General features: G+C 37.5%; 1 protein-coding gene across 8 annotated transcripts in view; it reads left to right on the top strand.

Annotated features, from left to right (window-relative positions):
• The window catches only part of B3GNTL1 (UDP-GlcNAc:betaGal beta-1,3-N-acetylglucosaminyltransferase like 1), a 126,186-nt gene that overhangs the window by 63,896 nt on the left and 47,019 nt on the right, over positions 1-15,271 (top strand). The window contains exon 1 of one of the 8 annotated variants that reach the window (XR_011088834.1): positions 626-644. The exons of the other annotated variants lie outside the window; for them this stretch is intronic. The gene's annotated coding sequence lies outside the window, so the exon portion shown is untranslated. Of the gene's footprint in view, positions 1-625; positions 645-15,271 lie in introns of those variants that run through there. 8 annotated transcript variants of the gene reach the window in all.

Below are 15,271 nucleotides of genomic sequence, written 5' to 3'. Positions count from 1 at the left end.
GTTTCGTTTTTGGTAAGAGAGTGGAGCCAAATCTGATTTTCTTCCAGTAAACTGTGAAAAACAAATTGAACAGAGCATTTCCTTGTTCTTCAGGGTTCCCTTTCTGGAGGGAATGACAGAGAAAACTACGGGTGAATGAAGGCAAGACACAGGGCTCCAGATACAATGTGAGAAACGTAAGGATTCACTGTATGTGAATCCTAGGTCAAAGGGCTTCACCTATCAGCACATGTGGTGAACTTAAATAGGTGGTCAAGAGAAAAAATGCCTTTGGTGTGTTGGCAGTGCTGGTAGGTTGCTGTTGGATCAGGAATTGAATTAGGCTCTCTCTCAGGCCCATGATCAGGGAGCCATGTCTCTTCCTACTGATAAAACTGGATGTAACAATGCTAACATTTCTGTGACAAGTTTAAAAGTTTGTTGGATGGAAATGGATTGTGTTTTCAGCTGGCAGTGTTTTGCAGAGCTGCCTAGATGAACCCCAACTACCTGCAGCTGAGAAACATAACAGACGAGCACACTGCCTGGTCACGTTGCGTCTGCTCAGTGCTTTTTGTTTGCTTGAGCACGGCTTGAATGAAGACAAAGAGTGGACTTATGCAGGCACCCCATTATTATTTCAAATAGTTTATCCAAATTTTCAGGTGGGTGAAGCTGATTATTTGTTGTTGACAGAAGGACTGTGTTGGGAACTTGTCCTAACAAGCAGTAATTGTGTGATTAGGAGAGTTTAATGAAGAAAAGGAATTCTGATTCATTCATAGTATTTGGTTTGTTGACAGTTAATGTCATTTTCATTGAATGAAATCTGTCAGTGACAGTTGTATTTCAAGCTCTGTGGAAGTGCTGTTATTCTGAAGCTCTATTGTGTGCATCTAAGGCCCAAGTTAAAATCTGTAGAAGTCAGAAAGTATTCTTCAAAAAAAGTGGAAAACTAATAATATTAATTGTTGTTTCAACAGTTACTCAAGGTCTGGTTTATATGATGTGCGCTGTATCAATGATGTATTAATGTATTAATAGAGATGTGTATGTTCCAGGGGAATGAATGTGGAATAGCACAAGTTTGAAAGTGACAAAGGCTTATTTGGCACTTTTAGGTAGGTGTGGTGTTATGGTCAAATGCTGGTTTCCTGCCCTCATGCTGTGCTTTGTGTTCATTGTGGATTTGAATCCAGAGTTACTAATTGATTTGCAGGTGAAAGGAAGGGGAAACATTGATGTGGATGTTTTGTGTTTTATTTTGAAACAAGAAGGATGGCAAACATCTGAACAGATGTGGAATTTTATGAGGTGGTTTTCCTACTATGCTACAGAGAAATGAAACACGTTCAGAAATGCCCCAAAGTATTGGCAGCTTCTGCTGCTGGTGTGTTGTGTACTTCACAGGCAAGTTTCTACTAACAGAGGCGCGCAACAATCTGACTTATGAAATGGCTTAACTGTTCCTGAAGGAGATTGATCTTTGCAGCAGTTCTTCCAATGAAAACAGTGAAGTGGATGCCAGTAGAAGCTGAAGGGAGAAATTTCTCACTTTAGAAAACAGATTTCTGTAAGTAAGCTCCTAATGTTCCAGCCTGGTTATTAGAAACAAAGCTCTGGTGTTTGATGTTTGATGCTTGCTTTCCACCTGTCTGATGATCCTGCTGATGAAAGGCAGTGTCCTCCAGGAGCAGTTTCCCCGTGCCCTTTTTCTTAGGGACAAGACAGGCTGTCTTACCACTTACTGAAGTTTCAAGGCAAAGACTCACCGAAAGAAAAAAAGAGGGCAATTATATGTAGAAATGGATGTCTCAAATTCAGCTGCTTTCCAGTGTGATTAGATTGTAGAATTATATAAACTCTTTGCTAAGAAATAATTTGCATTAGGAAAAGGGCATTTTTGAAAGTGCTCTCTGTGTTCCATAGATACTGAATGAAACAAACAGCACTGATTTGCTTTTTTTCAATGACTCTCAATTAGAATTGAGGAAGACATCTTTGCCATTTTATAATTCCCATCCAGTCATTACAAGACAGCACTAATCTTTGTCATAGGTGATGGACGTTTCACTTAATTGTTACTCTACTGAGATTTTTATTAGGGGTTTTCCACTAGTAGCTGCAGGAAAATTTCAGGGAGAAGGCAACGTGAACTTTATCAATGTATTTTTAAGAAACTGGGAGCCTTGGAGTCTTCAGTGTGACTAAGTGCATTAAAGATAATGTTTAGAAAGTGTCTTGGATGTCACGACAATGTTCCATGCCCTTCAGAGAGCTGACTAATTGTTAGCTTGATCCATTTTTCAAGTGTCCCACATAGATATGCAGCAGATTGTCCATGTCCAAAAAGTGACAGAATTAGCTTCTAAATAATAATGAAGTCATGGAGATAACCTATCTGCAAATCAGTTTAATTTCATACTTTTTCTCCTCTTTTCTATTTACTCTTTTTTCTCTCTTGATCAGTAACAGCTTTCTTTTTTCTTTTTTCTGCATAGCATTTGCTGTAAAACTGGTTCAAGTGTCCTATATTTGTCTTTTTCTTTCCAGCGTTTGGAATATCTTCCATCTGATATAATAGCTTCTTTCTCTTTTCATTTTGATTGATTATTTAAGTATTATCCTACTATTTATTTTTTCTTAAATCTTTGCCACTCTAATCTTCTGAGCGATCCAGCACTAACAAGCAATTATCTCCGTGTCAAAGAGAAAAGCATATTGAAGTGATTTATTTGAACTTTGGGCTGAGGCCTTCTGTTAGGGAACTACTTCCTGCATTTTCAGGATGAAAATTTTGATTTAGAAATATCGTACATTTGCAACTCTTTTTTTTTTTTTTTTTCAGTTTGACTTCAGTGAAATCCTCTCTTATAGGGCCATACTTCTGTTATTTTTGTGTTTGTTTTAAAATGACATGCAGTAATTTTTGAATCAGTGAAGAAATCTGTGAGAAACTGACATTTTAATTATAGGTAATAATTTGGACTTTCACCAGATAGGATCTGTGTAGTTAACTCCCTAAGAAGGCAAATCCCATGTACTTGGGAGTCTTACTGAACCATACCATTCCTGTGAGAAAGGGCAACACTTGGGTTTGGGTGGTGTGCTGTTAGTTCGAGCTCTCAGCATGTATGGCTTCAGCAGAATGGCATTCAACACATACTAAAAATGCTGCCATTCATATACCCTTCATTTTGTCCTTTTTAGTGTGGAACATAACATTTAACTTTGTGAGGAAGAAGCACAGTAAGAGTGTTCTGTTGTGGGAGGGCTCTGTATGGGATCGTGAGTAAACTGTGTTCCTTTGTGCCTGCTTAGAGCTGGTGTTGCAGCAGGGCTGCTTGACAGATAGTGTCTGTGCTGAGCTGGGATTTCTGACAAAGTGTATTCCTTGGGCACTTGGTGAGTGGCATTTCCAGAACTTACATTCATAGATATATTACAAGTAAAGCTTGGTTTATTCACACCTTACTTTTTTTTCTCCTTTGGAGAGAGCAGTGAAACCAGAAATCTCCTATTAATTGGGAAGGGAGCAATGAAATTATACAATATTTGTCTTCCATACAAAAATTTTCTAAGAGAAAAATAGAGATCACTGGAAGCTCGAATATTTGAGCAGGAATACTCAAATGCTACAATAAGTATCCTACACGTCACATAGAAAAATCTTAAAGTTTACTAAATGATGGATGCAACTAATAGAGATATACGAGTAGTCAGTTATCCGTACAATGTATATATCTATAGCTCTCTGATATCTCTTTTCCCACATTCTAAAATAATCTTCTGATCCAGATAATAAAACTATGAGTTTGCAATTGTTCTTTCTCCCTCCATGTGGGTATGCATTGGATAAAATTAAATTAATGAGACTTTTTGGTTGGAGCCTGGTTTTTGGTCTTGGATTTAAATAACTGCAAAAAATGAGCATTTTCATTTTGTCAGGAAATAATTTTTCTTATAGAGTGAAACATAATTTATTATATAAATGCATGGTGAATCAGGCATTGTAATGCAGATGACCCGATGTCCCTGTGTGCTTTCTGAAGTTGGGAGATGAATACTGGTTCATAAAAGTTCGTATTTAAAAAAGGGAGGGGAGAGAGAGAACTGGGGAGAAATTCCCACAGCTCAAAATATTTCTAAAGCTGCCTAACAAAGAGCCTTAACTCGCTGTATAAAGCTTTCTCTAAGCAACTTGGTGGGTCTGGCATAAGTATCAACTTTGAACAAGATTTTCATTTCTAATCTCTTTTCCTGTCTCAATACTGAATTATGGTCAGAGTTTTCAGGTCATGCTTGCAGCAGTGTGACACAGGGAACAGCCCAAGGCTACAGCCTACAATCGGACTGTACTGATCCTTGACAAGTCCTACTTCTGACCTGCAGGGAATTGCATTTGAACCATTTTAGTCAGAGTTCACTAAAGAAGTGAAATATTCACATCATTTCATGACATGAAAATTATGTCTTCACCTCCCTTAAAGTATTCAAAGTCTCTTTTTAGGCCTTACCCTTGTATCACACACGTTTGTATTAATAAGTTGTTCAGGTGGGGTTCAAAGAACAAAACTGAATTCTTGTGCAGACTTTCCTTGTGTAATTTTATAAAAAAAGATTGAAAGAACTGCACCCTGTCGCTGTAGTGTGACATAAGGGAAGTTTCTATGGGGAAACTCTTCAAATAATGAAAATCAGTGTGCATCCAGAAATAAGGAGGTTTTGATTGTTTAAAGAGACGTTTTTGAGTAGCTTTATGTGGATGTATGAGTAACTTCATGTGGGTTATGTTTTGCATGAGGCTGTTCTGCCTGTCTGAGTTGTGCTGGGGGTTATTTCTTCCACTTCATTCTGATTCCTGGCTGAGGCTTCATTCACTTATTCCTATAGTTCAGTTGGCAACCTGTTACTTATCTATCAGTTGGTCTTCCAAAGGAAAAAGAGGCACCCATTTAAGTGAGACTGTGGCCTTTGCTTCAGCAGTTCTTGTCTGAAAGCATTTTACAAAAATATATGATTAAACATGGCTTAATAACAGAAGTCATTAACATAACCCAGAATGTTAACATTCACTTTCTTAGACATGCAAGACAAGAAGCAACAGGGGGCTTTTTCCTCATCACGATTTACAACCCATCTCTTCTGCATCTCTCTGAAGTCACATGCAAGTATCGACTCCTGAAAAGAGTTGCATAAAAGCTTAAGTGTTGGAAATTAACTATAAAAACTGTCTGCTTTTCCATGTGGCTTTTTTCAAAGTATTTGATGCTGATAGCTGGAGAAGCCTGGTTAGTCTGCTTAGTGAGATCAAAAGGAAAAATGAGCTTCAGTTCAATCTAGAGTTGCCTGAGATTTATGGGTCCTGTGCTGCTCACTTGGCTTTTGTCTGTTTTTTAACCTGTAATTCTAGAGTTTGGCAGGCTATTTTCTCCATCGAGGTCTGCTTGCTGTCTGGTGAAACATCATTTGTTGCGCAGCAATAACAACAAAGCAGGTGAAGAATGTAGAAGTACAATTTCCCTTTTTTAGTTTTTCCTATACAAAATGATAAAAAAAGCAACTCACAGTATGAGAACTGTTAAATGAAAAAAGGGACATTCGGAGTGCACCTTAGACTGGGAGAACTCTGCGACTTAGCGTGTCCCCCTCGCACTATTAATGCATGTGGATTTTTTTTTTTTCTGTGGAAAAACTGTTGGCTCCATTCTGTGTGTGTTTTGAGTTTCAGGCTCTCGTTACAGATCTTGTCATAAAGGTTGGTGTTTTGGAGCACAAAATGCTTCATGCACAGCTGGTGTGTATGAAATAATTGACAGTTCTATAGCCCAATTGTTACGTTACTGCTTCCTGGAAGAGACAAATTGGCTTCACCAGCTTAATCCTCAAACATGTGGTCCATATTCAAATATGAAATGAGGCGTAACTGTGAACAAGCTTTATGTTTGGTTGGATTTATTTTGGTATATGCCAAATATATATTCTATGCAAGCGTGTCGCCTGAGTTCTTGTACTAAGTTGCTACTGTGACCCTTTTATCAGACTAATATCTCAATTCCTCTTATTAGGAATGTGTTGTGTACTGGCCAAACCTTAAGCTTCAAGTGGGTTCCACTAAGGGGCATTTTTAATGGAATGACTGTTTCCCTTAGTCATATATTGTTTCTGCTTTCTGTGAATCAGATCTCAGTCTCAGTTCTGGAAAGTAATTTATTAAAAACTGTATAATACACTCTTCTGGAAAGCTATCATTGCCTTTCTAACCATCATGGCTTTCAAAGCCATCATTGTCTTTCTAACTCCAGTTGGAGGATTTTCGATCCTCTCTGATTGGCGTCGTGTTACACAAATTTCTGTTGTATCTGGAATGGTCGCACATACTGATTCAGGGGTTGCGTTTTTGGAGAAGATCAGGCTCGATACCCAGAGTGCAATTGCACTCATTTGGTTAAATAAGAGAAGTGGGGTAGTTATGGGAAAGTGGTTTTGAATAGGTGAGTTCTGTCTATGTTGGGATGTGTTGCTCTTCCAGCAGTTGTCTATGTTGGGATTACTCCTCTTCTGAGATGAAATGGAGGAAGGTGTTTGTGGAGGTGGCCAGACATCTGTGTAATGCAACTATTTTCAGAGTATTAACTGCAGAGCATGTGAATTCAGCCAGAACTGCTAGTTTAAATACACGTATGCTCTGCGTCAAAGCAAACACACATATGGTACATTTGGGAAAAACTCCCATAGTAATTGCCTTTAACTTCCCCTGTTCCTTGAGCTAGGCAGGAGACTTACAACGCAACAGTAAACTGTAGCTAATACTGATGTAACTACAGATGTATGCCTTTTCTCATATATATATATATATATATATATATATATATATATATATACACAATTTTGGTGGTGATTTTTTATAGACGTAGATGTATGGTTATATGGTATTTAAACAGTGACAATTTAGAAATCTGCTGGCAAATAAGAGGTTTAAGAAGGCAAATGTAACAAAAACTAGTTCTGTAATAAAAAGCATATACTGGTAGTGTATTTGCATGGGATGTGCATTTAGTGTAGAGGGCCACAGATTGCAATAACTTGAATCACTCAGTAAGAGGATGAAAGGTGAACATTTATGGGAAACTCGATAGGAAAAACAATAATATATTAAAGGAGAAACATGAGGAAAAGCTTAGTGCAGTGAGAAAAAATAGTGGGTGACAAGAAAATAGTTGTGCAGTTTGGGGGAAAGTCTAGAAAGAGTCAAAGAGAAGAAAAGTGCCATAAAATATTGGGGATAATATCTGAAGGGACATAGTCAGACAATAGCCATATACAAGTCAGGTATGTGTGAAAGGGGGAAGAATCGCATTAGAAGACGTGCTATGTCATAGTAATATAATAATTTATATGAATCTGGCCCATTGTGTTTCCTCCAGTGCTGATTTAGAATAGATTTGGAACGGTTGACGTAGTCGTTGACATTCAGAGAAAAAAGTCAATGTTAATGGTGAGGAATTAATTTTTGAGAAGTATTTCAAATGATTCTCTCCATGTTCCATGTATTATAGAAAATCTTTTTGAGGTATTTTATGATATATTCTAATAGCCTTTACAGATCAGCAAAGAGTGAGAAAATGTATTGATTACACTAACTTATTTGATGTCTGGTGTTTTGAGATGGATTTAGGAAGCTCATCAATAAAACTATGGAGATTAAAATCAAATCCACATGTTTTAGTCTGTAAAAGCAGACATTTATACAATAAATTGGTATATCATGTTACTTTGTTTTTCTTTAAGATGACTTCATGTGAATTAGAATCAAGTGCAGTGTTAGGAGATGCGTTGGAATGTGCTGAAAGGTGTTAGCCTTACACACAACAGCACCTCGCCTAAGCTGAGGCAGGCTTTGAGGGTTTGCGAGTTGTTTCTGTTACAGGAAAAACTGATGAAAGAAACAGATACTTCTTGTCATGGTCTAATTTCTCTGTCAAGAATGTATGCAAAATCAGTTTTTTTTTTTTTTTATTTTAATTTTTATTTTTATTTACCCTGAATAAAGTGTACAGGAAACAAGAGTAATCAATCTCTTTGCTCACTGTTTCAAGCCTTGCAGGTTTTCCTACAGGTTCTTTCAGCCTACCCCTTTTTGGTTCTGTCAAAGGTTCTTCAGCAGGATGCTTTTATTTCCATCACCCTGCCCAACTCCATTTCTCTCTCTCTCCCCATTGTTTCAGTTATCTATTCTGTACAGAAACTTTAAGTATAGTTTAAGTTTTTTTCTGCATACAAGTCTGATATTGTAATTCTTATCTTGAGAGAGCTTCCAACAGTCTGAACCTGACCAGTAAATGGGCATTTTTACTGTGGAACATCTGCAGAGAGGGCTGACAGCGTGTCTAGCAGCACTGCTGCATTTTCATCTTTATCTCTGAATCTTTCTTTCATAATTCTGCTTGTTATGGTTATTTTTTTCCAGAGGACACTGATGTTTTACCTTTTCAAACACAAAAAGAAAAATTTACTTTCTGTTTCCTAGTGACACTCTTTGATCAGAAGATTGTGTTAACAATCTCTTTTTTTGCTTCAAGACCGAGAGAGGAATGCCCAAGGGTGACATAAATCATCTATAGTTCCAAGAGCCTTTTAAGTAAAGAATTTTCTCCTTACAGGATTGAAACTTGTGATCTGTCATCAGATCTTGTGTTACTTATTTGAGATTTAAGCACCACATTTTGCCTTTCACTGCATTTAGGGGAAGCTATTTATGTAGCCAAGCTTTTAATTTTTAGATAAATATTTAAAATCCTGATGGTTTTGCTCACTTGTATCTACTACTAGCAGAATAACTTCAAATGTTTGCAAATGTTCAAAAGGACAGGAGCACAGTGGCTAATGAGATTGCTAGATTGTATGGACAAAATGCACAAGCCTTTTTAATATACAAATTGAGGTCTGGATTGACTGTGATTTGTAGGACACAGGTCAGTTTGTTACAGGACATCTTATCTTGTTTATGAAAAGCAACAATGGCAAAGTAAAATGATGTAAAACTCTCATACTTTTCCAATTTCTGAAAATAAACTACAGCACAGGCCTCCATAGTAGCAAATGATGCATTTGTGGGCTTCTGCAATTACTTCAAACCTGCAGGGATCATTTGCAGGCTGAGTGCACAATTAGGAGCAGTGCAGTCTTAATTGGATTGGGTGAAACCAGTTGTGAAGCTGTACACTTGGGAAGAGCTTCAATTGTAAAGCAAAGGAATTCTTAATTTTATCCTCTATTAGAAAAAGCCTTGTTTTCACAGTTGTGTCAAACGAATCATTTATTTTAACTAAACAGAAATATTTAGAATGTAACCGACATCGCTGACAGGGATTGCAGTTCACATTGCAGGACGGATTTCGGATGGTAACTTCTGTTACTATTTTAAATATTTATGCTTAAAATTGTTGGATTTGCTAAGCAGCTGCAATGCTAAGGGTATTTTCTGATTGCAGCTGGCTAATGGGAAAGTATGTTGAATTGGAGAATACTAATTACTTATTGTTGCTGGTAAGTTAAGAAAACTTCTTCTGTCTAGAACTATTTAGAGTGATAAGGCTTTTGTGACACCAGGTGATAAGACCGAAAAAGTCAGTGAAACACTCAGCTTCTGTCAACGTTATTCATAGCTTGATTTAAACAAAAAGAACACTGACCCAACCTTTTTATTTTTTTTCTTTTTTTTTTTTTCATAAAGAGAAGGGATGAAATGCTTGAAATATATTAGAAAGCAAAGTTTTGCATCGGTGTTCATCTCTGAAGAAATTAATTTGAGGTTTTAAAAGTTGCCACCCCATGCCACCCATAATATCTGTTAAAACACAGCAGTCCCAGAGGAACATTTTTCTGTGCATCCATTCTTCTTTCATCATGCTTTTGAGTTAACAATATTTAGGTTAGCACAGTAAATATTGGGATTCATTTTTAGTAAATGGCTACTTAAGCTAGAGTAATTTGCAATTTCTGTAAAGGAAATTATTTCATTAGAGAATGTGTGGTTTGTAGGAAGAAAGCATGGTGCTTTTTAACTTCCGTAAATTGATTTGAATCACTGATAGCCATCAACGCAATGTTTTGTGCAGCCCACAAGATAAAACAATCCCTCCAGATACGAATCTTTTTATTTGAAATAAAAACTTGTCAACTAATTCTACAGCATTGTAGTTTGTGTTAATACACTTCTGCCAAAAAACATTTAGATCCTAAATACATAAATCTTCCGGGAGCCACAATGAACATTGTGTTATCAAGAGATACATGTATAATTAGTTTTCTACCATTTAGCAAAGGAAATGATGGAGTCTCAGTCACTGTCACAGCATTGATCTTAGAGGTGTTTCCCTTTATTTATTTATCTCTTTGTACAGGATGAGGTGGCAGAACCGACCAGGTCTCATGCTGCAGCAGCAGTGAGATAGTCCAGGTCTGGTAGTTGTTGTAGAGCACCTTGCTTATGTCAGTGTGAACTGTTTGACTGTGAGACTGAAAAATATTTAAACAGAATGCAAGAACAAAACAGCTGGGACAGCGTAGGAAGTTTCATGTTCCCTCCTCCTTTTTGTTTTGAAGACCTTGTTATTTCCCTATCCTTTTCCTTCAAAGGATGGCTTGTTTATTTTGTATTCCCTACAGAAAAACGGAAAGACACACCCTTCCTTCATCTCAGCAGTTTCAAGCAGGGGATGGACTATTTAAATTGGAGCATGTCAGAAAAGGCAGAATGCCGCTGGCTGCCGCTGCAGTGGGGGCCAGGCTGGGCTGGGGTGGGCAGCAGGGCAATGCTGCAGGAAAGGAGGGCACTTTGTCTGGGCTGGGAGTTCAGAAGTTGGAGGCTTTACACCTTTGCAATTAAGGATTAACCCAGCATGTCAAAGAAATATCAACAGTAAAGTGATAAGGCTGAGCAAAACTTGTCCGGTCGTCGTCTGGTGGTGATAAAAGGGTCTGCTGTCTTGCTCTGTGCATATGAAAATGGGAGGTTTTTAATTGCAGTTATACTTTCTTAAGACCTTCCGGATACACTCGTGATGTCCAAAGGGCCTGTTGTTGCAAGGCTATTTTAGAAGGTCTCTTGTAAGTGGCAATGCCTTCAGTTCTGGGTATGTTGACGCATCCTTATGAATGCTGTAGGCTTTTATCCCAGGTTGAAGCAGAGATGAATTACTTCTGCTGACTCACGGATCTGACTGCAAGCCTTGTGTCTGGGCTTGGCACAGCTTTTTGCCTGAACTAACGTACCTCCTCTCTGCAAAGGATCTTGCAGACACGTCAGCGATGTATTACAGAGCAGAAGACACAAACGTTACAACCAGTTACGCTCTGGATGCAGTAATTCTGCTGAAGCTGGTGAAGGTAGTCTATATTTTCACTGGTGTAAGTGGAAACAGAAACATCTTCCATGTAACTTAAAACACTGTACAGCAGCTTGGTGTAATTTTTTAACTTTACATTTTGCAGATACTATATATAAACCTGGTTTATGTCTTTTCTAAGTGGCAGTTGGTATAAACATAGTATCATTGTGTAGAATGAAATATGTGAGAAGTTCCCCTTGGAAACGAAGAGAAGAGGTTATTAGAAACAACCTAATTCAAATTAAAGTGCCTGAAGTGTCACACTTGCTTCGGTGCTAAAAAGCTGGCACACCTGGTGAAGGGAAGCAGCTAAAGCATGTGTGTGGATTAAAAAGTAAGTGTGCTTCTCTGATTTCTCTGGCATTTCTTCTAAAGGGTGTTTTTTCTCTCAGCTGGGAGGATATTTTCTTTCCTTATCCTCCATGGCAATAGTACAGTACAAATAAGAGCAAGAACATGCAGAACCATGTTCTCTACTTCTTAGATTTAAGAGTTCTCACATTTCAATTAAGTAGAAAAATAAACTGGGGTTTTGACTGAGCAGGACATCTTTTTGTGTTCCACAATCTTTAAAGAGCTGATGTCTTCCATTCATTTTCATGAGCCAGGCAGTGTTTTTTTTACATATTCAGAAATGATGTTGCAGAGTTTGAAGGTTTGAATCTAGAGAACTGCTCTTTGGCTTTCCTCTTTCTTCTTTGACTGGTGCCTCGGTGACCAGTTATTGCACAACCACAGGCTGTATTTCATGGGTCCAGCATTGGCTGTCATTTTTCATAGGGTGTTGGTTGAAATATGCCAGAATAACAAGTCCTGAAGGTATTATACCTCATTAGTTTTATGGTCATTTTGGCAGTATTTGAAGATTTTCTAAGGGGAAGAACATGTTTATTATTGTGGAGCTGGATATATGGCTAAAATGCTTCAACTGCTTTTGGAAGATTGCAACTTGCAGTTGTCTTTCTAAATTCAATTTAGCAAAGACGATGTGTTTATAGAAAGTAAGTAAATACTAAGTAAATAGTAAATACTGGAACATAATTGTAGATTGAATTGACGTATTTTTGAAAATCCATTTTTTCTTTATCAAGCTGCCTTTTTCTCCTGGTTTCCAAAGAGTTTCATTGAGGCAGAATAACACATGTATACGTGAAAAATTGCTGTTCATAAGTGTCTCAACCTAACTAAATATTTAAACATATACAGTTTGTCTACATACATACTACAAAAGCAATGGCTTCCTGAATCAGGATTTAATAGATTACATCCGAGTTGATGCTGTGCTTGGAACTTAGGCTTCATTACTACAGTGCATGGGTCCTTCTGGTTCTATAATTTACTTTTATGTAGGATTTCCCTGTGAAGTGGTACACTGCTGAAAAAGGCAGAGATCCCCACTTCCATAAGGAGGTTGTAGTGCTTATGTTGGGTATTATTAAACCAAACACTGGAGTCTAATTCCCAAAGCATTAGATTTGCTGAGTTTCCAATGCAGCGTAGGGAAGGATGCAGGTGTTTCTGGGCTAGATTCAGAACAGCCAGAATTGCCTGTGCTGGCCAAGAGGAACTCTAAGTGAATGTGCTTACGGATACTGCAGGACAGAGGTGCCTTCATTCTAGAAATGTGCTTTTTTGGGATCTTGCACAGGGACTCTGAACTTCAGATTTAGAAATCATATATGCTGTTAATTAGAAGCATAATTTCTCATAGATTTCAGTGGATATCTAGATTCAAAATGGAAATCATAATGTCTTAAAGCAACACAGATGAGCAATAGTAAATATTTCATAAGAAACACAAACAAGTACTGCTAATATATTGATTGTGCTTAAAGTAAAGCTAAGGTAAATGAAGTCCCAGTGGGAAGATCTGGTTAATGCTCTTGCCGTCTTTAATTTTTTGTTATGCTGGTGTTGTATTTGAATTTTGATGTTATAGTCTTTGTTGCCATGCCTTGTTTCTTGCAGTAGAACTCCTAACTTACTTAGTTTGTAATGCTGGAAGATTCATCCATGCTGGCAGAGAGATTTGCTGTTTCCTATAGGAGTGTCCAAACTGATATCTTCCCTTAATATAGAAAGGATTGGACCAAACTTCAAAATAATTTGCATCAGCCACTGTTAGAAAACAAAACAAACAAACAAACAAAAAAACAAAACAGCAGAGAGCCTTGCTGAAAGTTCTTCTTGGACTGACAATTTATCTTACTTTGTTTTTTACAAATAGCATGTACAAAAAGTTCATATTACCATTTTCATAGAGTTTGGGGTAAATGAAGATTTTATCCAAATTTTACAAAGTAATCATGGGGAAATTAGGATTATTAAATAATCTTAAAACATGCTATTTCTGAAATACATTGTTATTGTGCTTTTGTTTTTCTTATGCTGCTGTTTTCAGAATTTTTCATTCAGAGATTTAAAACTTAATTTAAACCTTAATCATTTTTAGCAGGATGTGTGCAACAAACCAAGGTGTTTACGTTGAGTGACCCATGAAACTTTCAAAGGTGTAAGTCTCGAAAGCTTCTTAGTAGATCTTTCCCAGCTGGTGCTAAAACTGTGTTTGGTTTTCAGTATAGCCAAGACTTCTATTCTGTTCTCAAATTTTAAATTACGTGGTTAAGTACAATTCTAACATATGTTTCTTCTATTGATTTTCAGCTTTTTGGCAACTAAGAAATCAGTGTTTTATTTTGTGATTAAGTTAGTTTCTTTTAAATAGTTGTAAATGTTTTTTTCTTTGTAATTGATATTACAAAGCAATGTTCTTTTTACTGTCATGTTACCTGATGCCATTCGTATTTCCTAATGATAGATGCTGAGTGCCAGATGGTACCTATTTACTGGTCTTATAGGTGTAGATATTTCTGCAGGACAGGGTAAGACAGAGGTATTAAAAAAGAATGTAAAAAATCTTTTTCATGTGTGTAGCAGAATTGACTTCCTCTTAATTCTTTGAGTGTTTTAGCTGCACTTAGTATCAGCTTCAGTTAGCACAATGTGAGAGATGATAATTTCACACTAAAGAAATTATTTTGATGAAACTAAGGATGATTACAATACTCTAATAATATGAATGTATGGATACATCAGGCATGGGCAGACACTTCACCCACTGAAAGGTGCTTACCTGCACTTGGGGAGGGAGAAGCCTCCTTCCAGGAGCTCCATTGGATTCATTAGTGGTGGCGGCAGAGATCTTGGATGAGCTTTGTCCCGCAGCAGAAGTTGTTTATGGCAGGGAGAGCCCACGTTGCCCAGGCTGCTTGCATACACGACTCTGATTTGGGTAGGATGAATCTGGGTCCTAGTCCTTGCTCTGTTTTATTGATTTGAGGTGTTCTAGATGGAGCACAGGTGCCCTGAAGCTAGTTCATACTAGCCTTCATTTGTAAGATCTTAACTACTTATGACCTTTCTTATCATTGAATTCTTGAGACTTAAAATGTTTTAACATGCTGCTTTGATGGAATGACTGACTGAGCAGTAACTAATTCAAAACAGTACCGGGGCATGCCAAGTGCAGGCAGAACTGGGAGCAGGAGTAAATGGCAGGAGCGATGCATGCTTAGAGCCCAATTGCAGAGATACGGTGTGACCTTCAAACTCCCTATGTTATGAGAATTTGGGGTTTAGAGCAAGCAGTCCCAAACGAAAGGAAATGTTAATCAGATAGTTGGCCAGGAGGCACTGAGAGAACCTACCAAATCAAATCCCACATATAAACCCGTCAACAAGTTAACAGGGAGGCTGAAACAAGAGAATGTGGATAGGAGGGAAAAGCTTTGTAGTGCTCTCAGCTCTGTTTTTTCTCAGACTTTTACAAATTAATGGGCACTTAATTTTTATTTCTGCGTATTCTCAGAATTTGTTGAGGTCTTTCCAGTTTTATCTTC

This window comes from Anas acuta, chromosome 18, assembly GCF_963932015.1.
Source record: "Anas acuta chromosome 18, bAnaAcu1.1, whole genome shotgun sequence".
Taxonomy (NCBI): Eukaryota; Metazoa; Chordata; class Aves; order Anseriformes; family Anatidae; genus Anas; species Anas acuta.
The sequence above is the reverse complement of the archived record's forward strand: the minus strand, read 5'-3'. Positions and strand labels throughout refer to the sequence as shown.